Source organism: Leopardus geoffroyi, chromosome X, assembly GCF_018350155.1.
Source record: "Leopardus geoffroyi isolate Oge1 chromosome X, O.geoffroyi_Oge1_pat1.0, whole genome shotgun sequence".
NCBI classification, from domain to species: Eukaryota; Metazoa; Chordata; class Mammalia; order Carnivora; family Felidae; genus Leopardus; species Leopardus geoffroyi.
This window is the reverse complement of record NC_059343.1, coordinates 112,173,254-112,186,520: the sequence shown is the minus strand read 5'-3', so window position 1 is coordinate 112,186,520 and position 13,267 is coordinate 112,173,254. Positions and strand designations below refer to the sequence as shown.

Genomic DNA, 13,267 nt, shown 5'->3' with positions numbered 1-13,267 from the left:
TCTTGACAAAATGGCCTCTTGATTGGTGTATCAGAAGAGGAGCAGGAAAAGAAATCAATTAGGCTGGCATGCTCATTACCACAGAATTCAGAAGGTTATTAAATACAGCAACAGAATCTGGAATTGACCTGGTCAGATCTATACTTCATTGTCTTGGGACCACACCTCAGTCTTCAGTCATTTGTGAGGTACAGTGGAAAGAGTAATGGGTCAGGAAATGGAGACCAGAGCTACCATCCCAGATTGAGTCATTCATTCACTCATTCAGGCAACAAATATTTACTGAAATTTAGTATCAGTAGTTGTGTGACTTGCTTGAAGTCACTTCATCTCTCTGGGTCTCGTGCTCCCCATCCGTCGAACGGTAACAAATCTATTTATATCATAAGTATGAGAATTCTGTGAAGGAATGCAGGGGCCAGAGCCTCGTAGACTGCTCCTGTTCTCTACTATTGTCTTCTATGCAATGGCTACGTGCATCGCTTGTGGTCATTTGAAAATTAACGTCCAAAGTCTATTTCAAGGGGGCTGAGGATGTTCTGCCTGTCTCATTTTCCTTCCTTACATGTTGGCAAGCCAACCAAGACCAGAGTGAGCAGGAAGGACAGAGAGCTCTGTTAATTTTTTTTTTTTCAACGTTTATTTATTTTTGGGACAGAGAGAGACAGAGCATGAATGGGGGAGGGGCAGAGAGAGAGGGAGACACAGAATCTGAAACAGGCTCCAGGCTCTGAGCCATCAGCCCAGAGCCCGACGCGGGGCACGAACCCACGGACCGCGAGATCGTGACCTGGCTGAAGTCGGACACCCAACCGACTGCGCCACCCAGGCACCCCCAGAGAGCTCTGTTATACTGGGCTGAGGCATCATAGGGAACAGCACTCCACTTTGTGTTCCCAAATGGGCTGGACTTCAGACATGGCTCCTGTTATGGGTGGAGTCAGGTCCCCGAAAGAGAGAGGCTGAAGCCCTAACCCTGGGTACCTGTGAATGTTAGGGTCTTTGCAGATGTAATCAAGCTCAGATGCGGTTATTAGGGCGGGCCCTAAACCAATATAACCGAGGTCCTTATAAGAAGAGGGAAATTTGAACAAAGACACAGACACAGAGAGAATGCCATGTGGAGGCAAATGCAGACACACAGGGAAGATGGCGGCAGAGACTGAAGATGTGCAGCCACAAGCCAGGAAACACCTGGGGCCCCCGGAAGCTGGAAGAGGCAAGGAAGCATCCTGCCCTCAAGGCTTCAGAGGGAGCATGCCATGCCCCTGCCACACCTAGATTTTAAACCCTAGCTCTGGGAACTGTGAGAGAATACATTTCTATTATTTTAGGCCACCCTGGTTGTGCTATTTTGGTACAACAGCCCTAGGAAACGAATACAGTCCCTGAACAAAAATAACTTCACCATGTACTTCCCTCTGCCTTCCATGTAGTCACGGTGCCTTTCGTTTTCTGTACAAGAACCCACATGAACATGAGGCCTTGGCTCCCTGGGCTCCGACCTAGCTCGCGGCGACATGGCTAAATGGACCACAAAGGTCGGAATCGTCGGTAAATACGGGACCCGTTGTGGTGCCTCCCTGAGGAAAATGGCGAAGAAGCTTGAAATAGGCCAGCACACCAAGTAGCCTAGCTCCTTCTGTGACAAAACCAAGATGAAAAGACGAGCTGCGGGGATCTGGCATCGCGGTTCCCGCATGAAAACTGTAGCGGGTGGTGCCCGGACCTACAATACCACTTCTGCCCTCACAGTAAAGTCGGCCATCAGAAGCCTGAAGGAGTTGAAAGACCAGTAGAAGCTCCACCATTTAACACATTGCTAGCCTATAATAAATAAATTTGTGTGACAAAATTAAAAAAAAAAAAAAAAAAAAAGCAATGCCTCGATCCCACCGTCTAAAAATGTGGTCTCCAGAATGGCAGAAAAGGTTGGGTGGAATCCTGAATTCTGCTTTCTGTTTTTCAAATGAGTCAAAATGGAAGGCAAGAGTGCCCCCCATCTTTATCCTCTCTGCTCTCCACTTTGATGGAAAATAGTAAGAGTAGGCAGGCATGGGTCCCACAGGCATGCGGCTGACTAAGCAAGCCGCTGCTGCTGGGCCTCGGCATGGAGACCATCTTGGGAAGGCCACGGAGTCCATGTGGGGTCCTGATACAGGCCAGCAGGGCTTAGAGCAGAACTGACCTCATTTAAGTTTTCCAAGCACTGCCGACTTTTCTCCACCTAGACTTCACTCTTGCAGCCAACTAGAAGCTGCTGTCCTAGCAAAGGAGGCATCCCTTCTTTTTTTTTTTTTTTTTAAATTTTTTTTTTTCAACGTTTATTTATTTTTGGGACAGAGAGAGACAGAGCATGAATGGGGGAGGGGCAGAGAGAGAGGAAGACACAGAATCGGAAACAGGCTCCAGGCTCTGAGCCATCAGCCCAGAGCCCGACGCGGGGCTCGAACTCACGGACCGCAAGATCGTGACCTGGCTGAAGTCGGACGCTTAACCGACTGCGCCACCCAGGCGCCCCAGGAGGCATCCCTTCTGTAGGACAAATGAGCAATTCATTTAACCAATGCATAGATGTTATGTTGAAAATTACTCTTTGACAACCACCATAGTAAAAACTGATTCAGGCAAGAGTCATCAATGGATCCTAAAACTAGTGACTGAAAGTTTTATGAAAAACATGTTATTTACATAGTCTCAAAGTATCTCCCCATACATTAGTTATTCAGTACAAAAAGAAAAATTGTATCTTTACACTGGAAAAACATGGCAGACGTCATCTTAACAACTAATCAAAGTTAACATCACCGACAATCACCGGATCCCTTTTAATGTTTGACTCATGCTAGAAATGCATGACCTCTCATCATGAGGACACATCAGGCAAACCCCAACTGGGGACCGTTCTGCAAAATAACTGGCTCGTGCTCTTCCAAGATGTTGATGTCTTGAAAGACAAAGAAAGGCTGAGGGCTGTTCCAGATGGAAGGACACATGAGAGAAGTAAGAGACGTGACAGCTAAATACAATGTGTGATCCTAGACTGCATCATGGACCAGGAAGAAAATAGCTGTGACGGACATTCTTGGTACAATGAGCAGAATCGGAGTATGACCTGTAGATTATATAATAGTATGTTGTATCTAGTGTTATATTTCTTGAATTTGCCAACTTTACCATGTTTATGTAACAGAATGTCCTTGTTCTTAGGAAACACCTATTGATGTCTGCGATTTACTCCCCAGAGCCTCACACGCAAAAATGTGTGTGTGTGTGTGTGTGTGTGTGTGTGTGTGCATGTGTGTGTGTAGGGAGAATGGTCAATGTAACAAGATGCTAACACCAGATGAATCTTGATGAAGGGCATGTGAAAGTTCTTTCTGCTATTTTTGCACACAATTTTCTGTACGCCAGAAGTATTTCAAATTAAAATTGTAAAAATGTATTATTTTGAGTATTTAACCATGTGCCCGATGCCGTGCTCGGTGTGAGATATTCAAGGGAGAACAAAACACAGGCTTGATCCTTAACCCAGGAGCTCGTAGTCTGGGATGGACAGGACAAAAAAAAAAAAAAAAAAAGGCCAGCACATTTTGGCGTCACAAAGGAAGTTGTGAGAGCACAGAGAAGGTACGCCAAACCTAGACGGCCTGAGGAAGGGGGTCATAGGAGGCTGTTTCTAGAGGAAGTAAAGGGGAGGCTTCAAGTTGGAGGAACCGATTAAGTTTGGGGGTACTAGGGGCATACGCAAGCAGAGTTGACCGACGGACTGCGGGGCACAGGGAAGATGCCCGGACCTGTAGGCAGCAAGGGGAAGCCACCTGCCTCCTGAGGACAGACAACCAGGCATGGATTAGCAGGTGTTGGGGGCCAGGCCAAAGTCCCCGTAGCTTCCTAGGTAACAGAAGAAGCGCAGACATAAGCAAAACAACTTAAGGCTGTATACTGAATGTCCTAGAGACATCAGCCCCCAGACGGATAAATATATGCAACCTGGACAAATGCATGGCCCCAAATTAGTTAGGATTGCTAATAATAGACCGTGAGGCAGGAAGAGAACATCAAGTGATCATAAAAAACTAAAGACGTGATTTTTTGAGAACAGGATGAGCTTCACCAGCAATAAGGATAAGGTGGTACCCAATTAACACACAACAGGGTGGGGAGAGGTTGCTGTTAACAGGAAAAGTCCTGAAAATAGTATCGGGTCCCAGAATAAAGGGAATCAGAGAGGCAGCACGCTGTTTCAGAAGTTGACGGGGGAGGGGCGCCTGGATGGCTCAGTCGGTCGAGCGTCCGGCTTTGGCTCAGGTCCTGATCTCGTGGTTCGTGAATTCAAGCCCCGTGTCGGGCTCTGTGCTGACAGCTCGGAGCCTGGAGCCCGCTTCGGATTCTGTCTCTCCCTCTCTCCCTGCTCCTCCCTTGCTCACACTCTGTCTCTCGGTCAAAAATAAATAAAGATTTAAAAAAATTAAAAAAAAAAAAAAAAGTTGACGGGGGAATGGGACTTTAATCCCATTGAATTATAAGATACAAGAGCCGGGATGAGTATTCCTAGCAAGAGTGTGGAGGGAGCTCACTTGTTTTTCTGTCTTTGAAAACTTTTGTATCATGGAGAATTTACAAAAAATGAGAACAGCATTAGCTTAAACTGCATGGAATTGCATTTTTGCCCTACAAGAGCGGCGATTTCGCGTTTCAGATGAAAACGAACCCCCACATACCCGTCACCCAGCCTCAGCAATTCCTGGCACATGGTCAGTTTCATGGCATCCAAATTCCCACCCATCCCCGGGGCAAACTGACTGGTTCGAAGCAAACTCTCTGGTGGGAGTTTTCGTTGTGCTTTTATTTTAATGATGTCCTATCTATAAAAGAGATCCCAATTACATACGGATACATGGATGTCTATATATAATGTTATCAGTTAATTATTTTTATTCCCTCAGTGAGTAATATATTCACGTGGCTCCAAATTCAAAAGCTACATCACATTGTATACCTCGAATATATACAAGTTTTCTCTGTCGCTTATACTTCCATAAAGAAAGACGAAAGCTACACAACAGAAACAGAAGGGCCAATGAGAAGTTGCCTTCCAAACAAACCCTGTCACCCAGCCAACAGCTCTCCCTCCTCAGAGGCAACCTGTATGAACAGTTTTTATGTATCCGTCTGGAGAGGTTTTCCACGTGGGTTAGCAAATAGACTGTGAACTCTTCCCACTGATCGGTGCCTTGCCACTTCCACTTAGCAAGAGAAACGTCCTCCCTTCTCCAGCCTCCTAGCGTTCCGTTTTTATGAACCACAATTTATGTAACCAATGAAATCACTATTGATGGACTTCTCGGCTGCTTCCAATCTGTGGCCGTTACAGACAGCGCCGTCCCGACTCACCCTCAACACTCATCTTGCACAAAAGCAAGTAAGTATATTTGGACGAGACACCCCTCAAGGCTGAACTGCTGGACGAACGGGAACGTGCCTTTGGAATTTTGACAGATATTGCCAAACTGCCCTCTATCCGGTAGGCGTTATTGTACCACTGTCTTCACCCCTCCGTCCGCACCGTTTCCTTGCTACACGTCCCGCTTCCCCCCAGAGCTCCAGAGGAGACAGGTCAGCGTGTCAAACTCAGAAACACCCCTCCGGCCTCAGTTTCCTATTGGTCTCGCTCTACACTCTCTGGCCCACACGGCCACCAGCCTGTCCTTCCTCCCTTCTCCTTTCCCAGACGCCATCAGTAAGCCTGCTGGCATCCTTTCCTCCTTCCAGGTCAGCCCCATTTAGCCATGCTAGCATTGACCCCTGGACTCGCTCTCCCCGCGTCCTTCGGCAGCACCTGCTCTGCCAATCCCCAGCCCTGTGAAAATCCCACCACCCATTCTCTCCACCCCCCACTCCCAGGCTGCTGGCTATTGCTGGAGAAGGTCATGAAGTTGGCTCGGCTACAAAGCCAGGCCAGCCAGCCTCAGCGGGGCCCCAAGGGCTGCGAGGCAGTCCTTTTATATATCTGTATCAAATTTCTCTCAGTGATTGTTCCAAATCCTCTCTCTCTCCTCAGATCCCCTACCCAACCCCCCCTCCCCGACCCCTCAGTAGAGGGCCAGCTTTGGATTTCGATGATAGGACACAGGTCATTGGGCAGGAGCTCTCAGTGCTCCCTCTTTCCCTAGCCCTGCGCCAGTTCTCTGCCTTTCCCCCGCCCCCCCCCCGTCTGCTTGCCCCCCACCCCTCAGCCTCATGGAGACGAGGGACTTGCTCCTCAAGGTTGCCTCTTCCACCAGTGCCTTTGACACTTCGCCTGCACTTGGCCCCAGGAGCCATCCTCTTTCCCTTTGGGCAATCTCTCCCTCCCCACTGGTGTTTTTTTTCCCTCTCCGCCTAGAAACGCTTCCCACAAATCTGTGTCACTGTTCCACACTACCGCCGAGCTTTTAAAAATGGAGCCATCTTGGGGCGCCTGGGTGGCGCAGTCAGTTAAGCGTCCGACTTCAGCCAGGTCATGATCTCGCGGTCCGTGAGTTCGAGCCCCGCGTCGGGCTCTGGGCTGATGGCTCGGAGCCTGGAGCCTGTTTCCGATTCTGTGTCTCCCTCTCTCTCTGCCCCTTCCCCGTTCATGCTCTGTCTCTCTCTGTCCCAAAAATAAATAAACGTTGAAAAAAAAAATAAAAAAAAAAAATAAAAATGGAGCCATCTTTAAAATTACACAAGTAATTCACGCCTCCTGGCGGGACTTCCTCCCTCCAAGTCAGCCCCAAAATTTGACAGAAAAATCAGGAAATTATAAGCAAAAGGAAGAAAAGAGAAACCACCCACAATCGCATCAGCCGACTGTTAATATTTTGATGTATTTCTTTCCAAGCTTTTTTTTAATGCACATCTATGCACTTACATATCTATGTGTATTTTTTTTCTCATAAAAGTGGATCGCAGTGTACATACTGTTTTGTCATAACATATTTCAGACATCTCAGCATTGCTCCGTATTAGCAATTGCTACGGATTACTGACCCTGGGTAAGTAAATTAACCTCCCTGAATCCATTTCCTCCTGTGTAAAATGAGGACTATTATTTATTATTATACTATTATAGGAACTACCTCACAGGGCTGTTATGAGGATTAAATGAGATAAAAATATATAAAAACACTTATCGCAGTGCCTGGCACGCAGCATGCTGCATTAACGTTAGCTCTTCTGATCTTCCCGCATCAATAAATATAGCCCCACATAATAATTTAATGAGTTCTGTCGCTGCTGTGTCTAGTAGGAGCGACGAGTGCACTTGAGTGAGCCACCAACACACGCTCATTTGGTACATGAGCAAGTATATATAAACTCCTAAAAGCACGATTGCTCCTTCAAAGGCTACGTGCATTTATAATTTTGGTAGATAGTGCCGGATTGTCCTTCATCCAGTGGGAGTCACCATGAGTTCTCGAACCGAACTCTGATTGATGGATGTTGAGTCTGTTGCAAAGTCTTCGCTGCTACAAACTCAAGACGGTGATGGACATTTTTGTAACCAAATCTTTGAAAAAAAAAATTTTTTTTTTACATGTATTTATTTTTGAGAGACAGAGAGAGACAGAGCACAAGTCGGGGAGGGGCAGAGAGAGAAGGAGACACAGAATCCGAAGCAGGCTCCAGGCTCGGCGCTGCCCGACTCAGGGCTCGGACTCACAGACCGCGAGATCATCAGATATTTAGTGACCATCTCCAAGGCCATGCACTGGTTTAGGCACTGTGCTCACTTCATGAACAGAACCAGTAAAAGGTTCCTGCCTTGGAGGGGCTTACATTCCAACAAAGAGACACAAATAAAGATAATAAGTAACCTAGGGGCGCCTGGGTGGCTCAGTCGGTTAAGTGTCCGACTTAGGCTCAGGTCATGATCTCGCAGTTGGTGGGTTCGAGCCCCTCATCGGGCTCTGTGGGGCCAGCTCGGAGCTTGGAGTCTGCTTGGGATTCTGTGCCTCCCTTTCTCTCTGCCCCTCCCCTGCTCGCTCTCTGTCTCTGTCTCTCTCAAAAATGAATAACATTAATTAAAAAAAAAAAAAGTCACCTATAGAAAATGTTAGAAGGTGATACATCCTAGAGCAAAAAGGAAAAGCAGAGCAGGCTAGAGGGGATCAGGAGTATTGGGAGGCGGGGGGGGGATAGCAATATTAATAGTTAATATTAATATTTCACAGTACAATATTAAATAGGGTGGCCACTCCAGTACGGTTTGACCTTATTCTAGTGATGAGGAATCACTGAAGGAGGCATTTTACTTACATTCATCAACATCTTTGCCACATCCACATACCACGTGCCACCTAACAATTCTGTTTAAATCAACTTACTTTTCCCTACTTGGATTTCTTCGCTTCTTTTCTTAAGTAGACCTCACGCCCAGGGCAGAGCCCAACGCGGGGCTTGAACTCTTGACCCTGAGATCAAGATCTGACCTCAGGTCAAGCATCCGACGCTTAACCGACTGAGCTACCCAGGCATCCCTTAAACTTACGTTAAAGGAAGCTTTATAACCCATGTGTAAATAAAAACCAAGAATGGCATGCCGAATGTCTAGAAAGGGAGACTGGAAGATACCTAGGATTGGCCTCTTCCTTTCCTTTTAGAGACCAGCTGGTAAATAAGAACGATCACAACAAGCACTTATAAAATTGTGTGCTTATGATTTGCCAGGAAGCTTAGCGTTTTGCACGTAGCAGATAATTTTGTCTTCACAACAACTTCCATGCTATCGGTGCCATTATTGTCCCCAGGGGGAAACTTGGGCACTGCGTAAGCCTCCCAAGTGTCAGTTTGCTCCTAAACAAATGGGGACGATAATGGAGAGAGAGGAGAGAAGGCCTGTGGCTTCTACCCACTCTTCGTTGCGTCTGGGGAGCGCTGGAGAGGGGGCAGGAAGGGGATGGACCGTCCCATCTACGTCATCTCCTGACCACTACGCCCCAAATTCCAGTGATGGAGATTAGAGCTACATTGTTGCTTTAAAATACAAACGACCCTCCCCAGGGTTAAATTTATTGGCCACTTCCAATTTCCTGTGAAAAACTTTAATCAGGACGTCCAAATTGATGTCAGACTGGCTAGGATGGGAGCTTTTCTTTTCCAGTAGAGTTAATATACAGTGTTATATGAGTTTCAGGCAAACGATATAGTGACTCAACACTTGTATGCATTACTCGGTGCTCATCAGGATAAGTGTACCCTTAATCCCCTTTACCTATTTCACCCATCCTCCCTCCTACCCACCTATTCTCTGGGAACCACTATTTTCTTCTCTATAGTTTTTTGGTTTGTCTCATTTTCTTTGTTCGTTTGTTTTGCTGCTTGGATTCCACGCGTGAGTGAAATCGTATGGTGTTTGTCTTTCTCTGACTGACGTTTTCACTTAGCATTATATCCTCCAGATCCATCCATGTTGTTGCAAATGGCAAGGTTTCATTCTTTTTTATGACTGAGTAACATGCCATTATAGATATGTACCGTGGACACTTCGGTTGCTCCCATACTTTGGCTATTGTAAATAACGCCGCTATCAACACAGGGGTGCAGGTGTCCCTTTGGGTTAGTGTTTTTGCATTCTACGGGTAAATCCCCAGTAGTATAATTACTGGATCATAGAGTAGATCTATTCTTAATTTCTTGGGAACCACACTGTTTTCCACACGCAACGCACCAGTCTGCATTCCCACCAACAGTGCATGAGTGTTCCCTTTTCTCCACAGACGATGGGAGTTTTGATTAGAAGAGGGAGGAAGTGTCTCTGGAGCATCGGCCCTGGCCCCTTCTGGAAGGGAGCCGACCTGGGCAGATACTAGTGGAGGAGCGGGCACCTGGACAGCTGGAAGGAAACAGGCAGCAGAAAGCTGGGTGGGAAGAAAAAATCGGTTCTGTGCAGATCATCTACGATGGGATAGAAATCCTAGAGGCAAGCACACTACTCCTGATTTTACAGTGTAGAAAAGGAGATAGCAAAATCCTCTAGTCGAGAGCCTGGTGAACGTGGCACCACATTTTCTAGTATACAAATGGCTTCTTCCTTCTCATGCCCAGCATTTGAGGAGTCCCAGACAAGACTCAAACAACCCTGGAACTTACACTTGAGTTCCTATATGCTAAAGTGAGATTAGCAAAGCTTGTTGCTTGGCAACACGTGCTCTATAAACCCTTGGATCTTGGGTACGGTGAAACAGACAAAGTACATCTAGTGTTTTGTTTCATTTAATTTTTTTAGTGTTTATTTTTGAGAGACAGAGAGACAGAACACGACTGGGGGAGGAGTAGAGAGACAGGGAGACACAGAATCCGAAGCAGGCTCCGGGCTCTGAGCTAGCTGTCAGCACAGAGCCAGACGTGGGGCTCGAACTCACGAACTGTGAGATCATGACCTGAGCTGAGGTCGAACGCTTAACCGACTGAGCCACCCAGCGGCCCCTGTTTTGTTTCATTTAATTTTTTTTTAAATGTTTATTTATTTTTGAAAGAGACAGAGACAGAATGCAAGTGGGTTAGGGGCAGAGAGAGAGGGAGACACAGAATCTGAAGCAGGCTCCAGGCCCCGAGCTGTCAGCAGAGAGCCTGACGCGGGGCTCGAGCTCACAGACCGCCAGATCGTGATCTGAGCCGAAGTCGGACGCTCAACCGACTGAGCCGCCCAGGCGCCCCCTTGTTTCATTTAAAAAGAATTTCTTCTTTGTCACCAAGATCCAAAGGCTGATACCATGCTTCATAGCTTTCCAGATGCTCACAGCCCCTAACCAACAGGACACTGGCAAATATCTATAAAGTCAGACTCTTCACCTTCCAGTAAGGAGGGAGTATGAGAGGCTACATACACATTTACTACGTCACTGGGAGTTTAGCGAGCCATAGCTTCTCTCTCAGAATGATTTATCTATGAATTTATCTCAAAGTTAACTGAAAAGAAGTGGGAAGTCATATGAAGCTATTCCTCAGAATTTTAGAAGACTCTGGAGAAAATCAGGTCAGTTTATTTTCTTTTTTTTTTTAAATTTTTTTTTTCAACGTTTATTTTTGGGACAGAGAGAGACAGAGCATGAACAGGGGAGGGGCAGAGAGAGAGGGAGACACAGAATCGGAAACAGGCTCCAGGCTCTGAGCCATCAGCCCAGAGCCCGACGCGGGGCTCGAACTCACGGACCGCGAGATCGTGACCTGGCTGAAGTTGGACGCTTAACCGACTGCGCCACCCAGGCGCCCCAGGTCAGTTTATTTTCTAAATCAAATAGGATTATCTTTTGAAGGAAGTATGCCCTTTAGCTGATCATTTTAAACAGTGATGAATAATTGCATGTGGCCAAATAACAAAACCCAAGATATACAGGGTAAATTCTTTGAAAACAAATAAAATCCAATGAGCGTTTTTTAAATAAAATAAACGTATTTAAACATATCCCCTTACTCTCACTGATGGCTTTCTTATCTTAAGGGAGATTTAACACAACAAATCCTCTAGAAAAGCAGGATCTCAAAATGCAAACACTGTTTAAATGAACCGCACACATGAAGTACTCAAATGAATATGCATTGCGGGTGGGAATACAAAATGGTAACATCACTTTGGAGAACAGGCTGGCAATTTCTGAATAAAGTTAAACATGCACTCACCATTATAATATAGCAATTCTACTAGATAGTTACTCAAGAGAAATTAAAGTATACATCCACATAAAAGTTAAAACACAAATATTCATAGCAGCTTTATTCGTAATGGCCCCCAACTGGAAACAACCCAAATGTCCATCAAAAGGTGAATGGACAGGGGCGCCTGGGTGTCTCAGTCTGTTAAGTGTCAGACTTCAGCTCAGGTCATGATCTCACGGTTTGTGAGTTCCAGCCCCACATTGGGGTCTGTGCTGACAGCTCAGAGCCTGGAGCCTGCTTTGAATTCTGTGTCTCCCTCTCTCTCTGTCCCTCCCCTACTCACGCTCTGTCTCTCTGTCTCTGTCTCTCTCAAAAATAAATAATAAACATTAAAAAAAAATTTTAAAAAGGTGAATGGACAGATTGTGCCATATACATACAATGAAATATGACTCACAATGAAAAGTAACGAACCACTGATACAGAAAGCAACATGGATAGATCTCAAGGACATTCTAATCGAAACCAGCCAGACACAAAAGAGTACATACTATGTGATTATACATGTATGTGAAACATCATAAAGGGAATCTAATCTATGGTGATAAAGAAAAGGAGACCAGTGATGATAACCTGAAGCCAGCAGCAGGGGTTGAGATTAACTAACTACAAGGGGGCATTCTCTCTGGCAATGGAAGTGGTCTGTATCTTGACTGCAGGCTTAAACTGGGTGCAGTTTGTGATAAGTATGTAAATTATATCTCAGTAAAGTTGACTTTAAGCATAGTATTAATGGAAAACTCTTCAAAAGTTGAAGATTTTTACAAACATTTTTATATCTCTATGCCCAACGAGGGGCTCAAACTCAACGACACCAAGGTCAAGAGTCACATGCTCTACCGAACTGAGCCAGCCGGATGCCCCCAAAAGTTGAAGATTTAAAGTTACTTCTGCTTAGCAAGTATAAGTATTAAGCATCCTGTTGGAAACTATGCACCAAGATGCAGTCCTTGCAGTGAGGAAACTACTCTCTTGAAAACACGAGGCACACAGAACAAGGTAGCTGAGTGGGGCGGTGGCAGCAGCCTTGTGGACACAGAGATGCAGATCTTTGTGAAGCCTCTGATGGGTAAGACTATCACCCTCAAGGTCAAGCCCAGTGACACCACTGAGAATGTCAAAACCAAAATCCAAGACAAGGAGGGCATCCCACCTCACCAGCAGCGTCTAATTTTTGCGGGCAAACAGCTGGAGGATGGCCACGCTCTCTCAGGCTACAATCTCCAGAAAGAATCCACCTTGCGCTTGGTGCTTTGCCCGTGGGGGGGCATCACTGGGCCTTCCCTCCGCCAGCTGGCCCGGAAATACAACTGTGACAAGGTAAAATCTGCCGTGTTATTCTCGTCTGCACCCCAGCGCTGTCAACTGCCGCCAAGAAAAAGTGAGGCCACACCAAAAACCCGCACCCCGAGAAGGTCAAATAAGGCCCCTCTACGGACTCTTACTTTGCTTGTAGGGCAGGCTCCTGCCCAAGCCCCAAGACCCTGTGCCCTCAATAAAGTTTCCCTTCCACTGACTGGAACAGTAAAAAAAAGACAACAACAAACCAACCAACCAACAAACAAAAAATTAAGCACACAGGTAC

The 13,267-nt window shown here is 46.2% G+C and overlaps 1 protein-coding gene and 2 pseudogenes across 2 annotated transcripts in view; 2 read left to right on the top strand and 1 right to left on the bottom strand.

Moving 5' to 3' along the window:
- Window positions 1–13,267, bottom strand: part of LOC123594165 (P2R1A-PPP2R2A-interacting phosphatase regulator 1-like) — a 102,834-nt gene that overhangs the window by 39,028 nt on the left and 50,539 nt on the right. The window lies entirely within an intron of this gene.
- LOC123594169 lies at window positions 843–2,278 on the top strand (annotated as a pseudogene).
- Window positions 12,459–13,106, top strand: LOC123594168 (annotated as a pseudogene).